Source organism: Lutjanus erythropterus, chromosome 2, assembly GCF_056507025.1.
Source record: "Lutjanus erythropterus isolate fLutEry1 chromosome 2, fLutEry1.hap2, whole genome shotgun sequence".
Classification (NCBI taxonomy): domain Eukaryota; kingdom Metazoa; phylum Chordata; class Actinopteri; order Lutjaniformes; family Lutjanidae; genus Lutjanus; species Lutjanus erythropterus.
The window spans coordinates 9,647,145-9,653,144 of NC_139318.1; the positions used below are offsets into that span (position 1 = coordinate 9,647,145).

The 6,000-nt window shown below is 36.6% G+C and overlaps 1 protein-coding gene across 1 annotated transcript in view; it reads right to left on the minus strand.

Moving 5' to 3' along the window:
* chl1b (cell adhesion molecule L1-like b) overlaps positions 1 to 4,197 on the minus strand; it is a 108,474-nt gene extending 104,277 nt beyond the window's left edge. The window contains exon 1 of the mRNA XM_084727602.1: positions 4,065 to 4,197. The gene's annotated coding sequence lies outside the window, so the exon portion shown is untranslated. The remainder of the gene's footprint in view (positions 1 to 4,064) is intronic.
* Between the last annotated feature and the right edge of the window lie 1,803 nt (positions 4,198 to 6,000).

Consider the following 6,000-nt stretch of genomic DNA (forward strand, 5'->3'; position numbering starts at 1 on the left):
TTCTTGACGAGCAGCTTGAGATGATTACATTCACTAATGGGAGTCTGACCTTCAGAAGGTCTTCGTGTTTAACATTAAGCAGCCGCAGAATCGTATTAGGAGTAGCAGCACTGCTAGTATTATTAGGATTGGTGGTGGGAGAGTGTGTTCATCACATTTTGGGAAAATGTACCACAAACTGTGTTACAAACAATATAGGCCAAGCTGATTGTGTTCTGAACAAAAGAAAAGCATCAAAAGGAATACAAATATCAATTTATGGGGAAACTATGAAAAATCTCTGTTTCCTGGGATTCCCTCAAAGGCATAATCTGTAATGAGACGGCGCACACAACAACACTGAGGAAACCAACAGTGTGAGAATTTGCATAGCTTGTAAATATTCATACTGAGGGAATCACTGTGTTTACCATGTGAGATATATCAAGTCTATAAATGCAACACGTCGAGCATGCAAGCCTAATGCACAGCTCCACATCCCCATCACTTACCAAAGCTATAGGCAACAACCACAACACCAATCTTATTTAAATGTCGCCATAATGTGATTTTAATCGCACTCATCGAAACCTCATCAGTCATTATAATCTCGTGTCACGCGCTCTTTACGCTTGTGCAACAGACATGCATGTAATGAAGACCAATTTCCTCAAGTGTGAAGAAGAGTTTAAGAAAAAAAAGGAGTTATCTGTCTGTTGTTTTAAGTCTAAAATGCATTGTTAGTATTTTGTCAGAGGCGTCAGCTGAGATGGAATAAATTTCTCTAGTGTAAAAACAACCTTTCATTGACTTTCAAGGCTGTTTCCAGTGCCACAAAACACCATATACCTTTTCACACTACAGGAATAGATCTGCTGAAATGGCATCTACACGCAGTTTCTCCACATTAAAATCTGCACTGCAAAATATTACTTCACTTTAAACCATCAGCAGGGTTTCTACACGGATGTGCGTTCATGCGTTTTTCCTACTTAACACAACTATAGAACTATGCCTGCCACAGCACATGCAAGATGAGATTTATGCATCTGTGGCCAGTAGAGGAAGGGATAATGCTATTCAGCACACTGGATGACAAGGTATGATTCAGTCCTGCGGTTCAGTATTCAGCATGAGAGCCAGTGATAAGCAGGCTGAGATCATTACTGCGTAATGGGCAGTGTAGTAGTAAATAAGAGGGATGGCAGAGTGGGAACTCCAGGCAGGGATTATTATCAGGCATCACATAAGGGCTGCAACAAACAATTATTTTCATAGTTGATTCAGTGGTTGCTTATTTTCTCAATTGATCAATTAATGTCAGAAAATGTTCCCAAAGCCCAAAGTGACATACTCAAATGTCTGCTTTTGCCTACAAGCCAGAAATATCCAGTTCACTGTCCTAGAGGAGTAAAAAAAAAGAAACAATATTCACATTTAAGAAGCTGGAATCAGAGAATTTTGACTTTTTCCAGATTAATCAATTATCAGAACAGTTGGGAATTAATTTGAATAATCATTTAATCATTGCAGCTCCAGAAGGGAATGCAAAATATTATCAGCCTGTAGGGGCGTGACACATCGTATCATTCATGATATATTGTTAGATTTTTTTCATGATAAAAAAATGTCTACATTGGTGATAGAAATATTGTGACAGAATGACATCACACTGATGACATGTGGAAGTGGTTTGGTGACAAAAGATCAACTGGACAATAAACCATAGTAATATGTTAAAAGAATAAGAAGACTGTAACAGCAAAAAATAATTTCACCACCTCCAGCAGAAGCACCAGGTTGAGTATGAGGAGAGACAAAAATCCTGCAAGATGAGCTCAACAGCTATAGTGACTTCTGAACCAGAAATATTTTTTAGTATTTTGTCGTATTGTCAAGAAATTATCATTATCACTGAATACCCTGAAATATGATGATATTAATTATATAGCCCACCTCTGTCAGTATGTCATTGATGTCAACAGATAAAGGCAATAAAATTAAGTATCCATGTTGGCTTGAAGTGCTCATGTTTCTGACGATATGATGACACTTGAATTATGCGCATCTGACACAAGTATGTATATGTACAATATGAAGTGTATGAAACAGATACCAAAGTTGCTGTTTGCAATGATTGATCAGCAACCGTCACATGAGGAAACAAAGTTAACTGTCCATCTTAAGAGTTGTTATTCCAATAATAGAAAAGAACAAAGAGAAGAAAAACTGTCAGCAGTATTTTTCTTGTGTTGCCCAGTGCATGTGTCCATTTTTAAAAGTATTGTAAAGCTGCAACAATTAATCAGTTAATTGATAACTGATCAAGTACGGAAAAATTGACAACTAATTTGATATTGATTTTTTAATTAAAGAATTCTCTGATTATAGTTTCTCAAATGTGAATATTTTCTGGTTTCTTTCATCCTCTCTCACAGTAAACTGAATATATTCTGGGTTGTGGACAAAACATTTGAGGATGTCATATCAGCTTTTTGAAACAGTGATCAACATTTTTTTTCATCATTTTCTAAAGTTTTATGGCCCAAACAACTAATTCATTGATTAAGGAAATAATCAACAGATAAGTCAATCATGAAAATAATCATTAGTTGCAGCCCTAAAGAATTGCATTTTAGTTCTGCAGCTCCTATAAAAGTAGTTATAAATCATATGTTAATTCAACTGCAGGTGAGACTGGATGAAAAATATGATATGGGAAATATGTGCACAGGTACCGGCATCAAAAATCAGCTTGAAAATATCGGCATGTGGTATATTAGCAAAAATCCAATAAAGTGCATCCCCACTCACAAGAACTCATATCAATTAAGACAAATTAACTATTCAGAATGACATTAATTCAGTTATTAATTCTATGGCTGGGATTTCTATCTATATCATGAGACTAGCTATCATCTTATATTCTGGATATCGTTTTATCGTGATATGACATAAGTACAAGAGTGATAGAGTGAAGTTTACCCACTTTGCCAATGTATCCACATTACTGGTGATTCCTTATGAAAAATCATCTTTTGTTACAATACCATAATGGAAGTATTTCTTTGTGCTATTTGATTTTGTCTCACCCTCGCAAAACCTTAACTGTATGTTATTTTAGAGAAAGTATGTATATTGAGATATATATCAAATATTGCGGAATAGCCTAAAAATATGATAAGCCATATCACCCAGCCCTAATTAAGTCTAGATCCTGTGCATCCTGTAGTTCATTAATGATAACAACTGGACAATTTGAGCAAAATCACATATCACAACATTTCTGACCATATATATACATACATATATATATATATATATATATATATATATATACATATATATATATATATATATATATATATATATATATATATATATATATATAGATAGATATAGATATTATATTACCATTATATACTTTTTTGTAGGGATGACATTTCACAATGAGATTTTTGATCAGTAATGTGGATTTAAGGACTAAATAGGTAAAGGCAAATAATAAGTTCAGACAATTACATCACTCTACTGTAATGCAGCCTCTAAAACCAGGAAAAGACAACACTAATACCATACCACAATATAATAATAGCCATAAATCTAAGATGAAATCTAGTCTTACATCACAATATCAAAATAACATCAATACATTGCTCAATGCTACTAAAAACTGGGATAAATCAGCCTCTGTAAGGTGGGTTAAACCTGGTTAGTCCTCCATTGGCTCTTCTCCCACACCACTGGTTATGACTAAACTGTAAGTCCACTTATTATTCCACTCATGAAAAGCTGAAGATGTTACAACACGAGTCGTGACCACATTCCCCTATTAAAAATTTGCCTCTTTTCGTCCCCCTTTTTGAATTAAAATTTTTCAACAAGCTGCCATTAAACGCAGCACGCAGTCCGTGCAGGTGGCGCGAGCTCACATCACGGTACCAGCTGAGAGCTCCGTGTTCAAAGCTGCCATAAATTTATAACAAGTGCAACAACTACTAACACTCAACAGGGAGAAAATGTGAAAATACGCGCTATTTTATTCTTCTCATGCGATATAAAAAACAAAAATTGGGAGAACTCACCTTCAGGTGCAACTCATGCCGTGGCAGCCGTTCAGAAAGTTGAATTTTCTCTCCACCGCTGGATGAGGAGAGCAGAGGGAGGTTTAACTGTTAACGTAACGCCGCTTTGCCTCGCAGTTGGTCTGGAGCGGAGCACCTCCCTCCCCTCCCTCCTCCTCCCCTGCCTGGATGCTACTATCGCCCCCCCACGTCCCCTCCTCGCCTCCCTTCCCCTCCCCTCCCCGCCCGCCTCTGGAAAAGAAAAAAGTAATAGCGGTTTCTTCCTCCTCCTCCACAAAGACAGACTCAAAGAAAAGAAGGGACCCTATCGCCGTCAATAGGTTTTTACAAAAACCCCATGGCAACGCAGAAAAACCGTGAGCAACTTCCCCACGTTGTGACCGGGTTAAAGCGCCCCCCCCCAACCCCCCCAAAAAACAGTGACAGCGGCATTATTCCCAAGCTTCAGAATGAGCAGGTTTTAACGGGAGGAGGCGGAGGAGGGAGGAGAGCACTAAACTCCTCCACCGCTGCTGCTGAGTGAGGATGGTGCTCAAATATGGATGAGAGGAAATAACAGTTAAGTTTAGTGGAGGTCCAGCGGGTTATTGGCGTGATTTTCAACTGTTTCAGTGATTCTCAGTAGTGAACTTGAGATACTGATGTTCATCATCTACTACTGTACTACTCGTTTGAGTTTCACTATTTATTTGTATTAATTCTATTCTAACATTTAAATATTGATTTCCTTTTCCAAGGCCACTTCTCTAACCAAAGCTACTGCTAGATCAATAATATACGTTTTCATAATTTCATTCTTAATGAATCAGTAATAATGAGTAGCCCACCCTATGGATTCCAACTAATCGACTTTTAAGCAGTTTAAACTGTAAAGTCTATCATTACAGAGGTGTTCAGTCAACTGATGCGGGATTTATTTTGTTTTTTTTTTGGGAGGGGGGGGGGGGACAATATTGTTCACTGAAATTATTAAAATTATGATACTAATAATATTATCATTATTATTATAATTATTATTGCTTAAGTTCCCTTCCACTCTGCATGATGTTATGTAAAATAACATCCAACAATATATACAATGATACTGATATAGCAGTGGCAGGTCACTATTGGGCCGATAATATCGGCCAACTGATATATCAATATGTATCTGTATGTATTTGGCTCCTGTAGCGTGGACATATTAATTTTCGTGAACAACAGAAATGTCTGATAATGTAATGTTATTGTAACGTCAAGAATCACCAGTCTGAGGAACATTTCAAGCATCACAAATGTAGCATCTACTGCTTGTACTGGACTGCATTACATTAACAGATGTCATTTCTTTATTTATATAATTTATATTTAAGTATATTGCTTTAATTTACCAGTAAAAGTTGACTAAAGCAAACATTTCACATTTATTATGCAGTTTTTCCAAGGCCACCTCCCTTGCCAAAGCTCCTGTTAGATCAATAATGTACTTTTTCCTCATTTCATCATTAATATTAGCCTTGTAATGATGATTCAGTAATAAAAAGCAGCCCAGCCTACAGATTCCAACTAAAAGACAGTTTAAACTGACATTTATCCTTTTTTTATTATTGTGATGATGATACAGATTCATTTTTGTTATTATTACTATTACTACACTCAAGAATATGTTTTTTTTTATTGTTATTTGGTTTGATGGTTGAGTGATTTTGTAACATCACAACAGGTTTGGAGGGATCTGACTCATCATAGTAGAAAAATAACAGGTGTTACTAATAACATTAATGGTGGCTTTGATCCTCTCCCAGTTAGTCATGACAGGCTGACAGTGAGCCAGCGTAAGCGATGCCAAGACCTTGAAACTGAAGCAGCTACATGGAACTCAGCCATCATTATTCATTTCATTAATTACACCTGTGATTACACACGGCACATTAAAATGTCTGCATCGAAAAAGGTC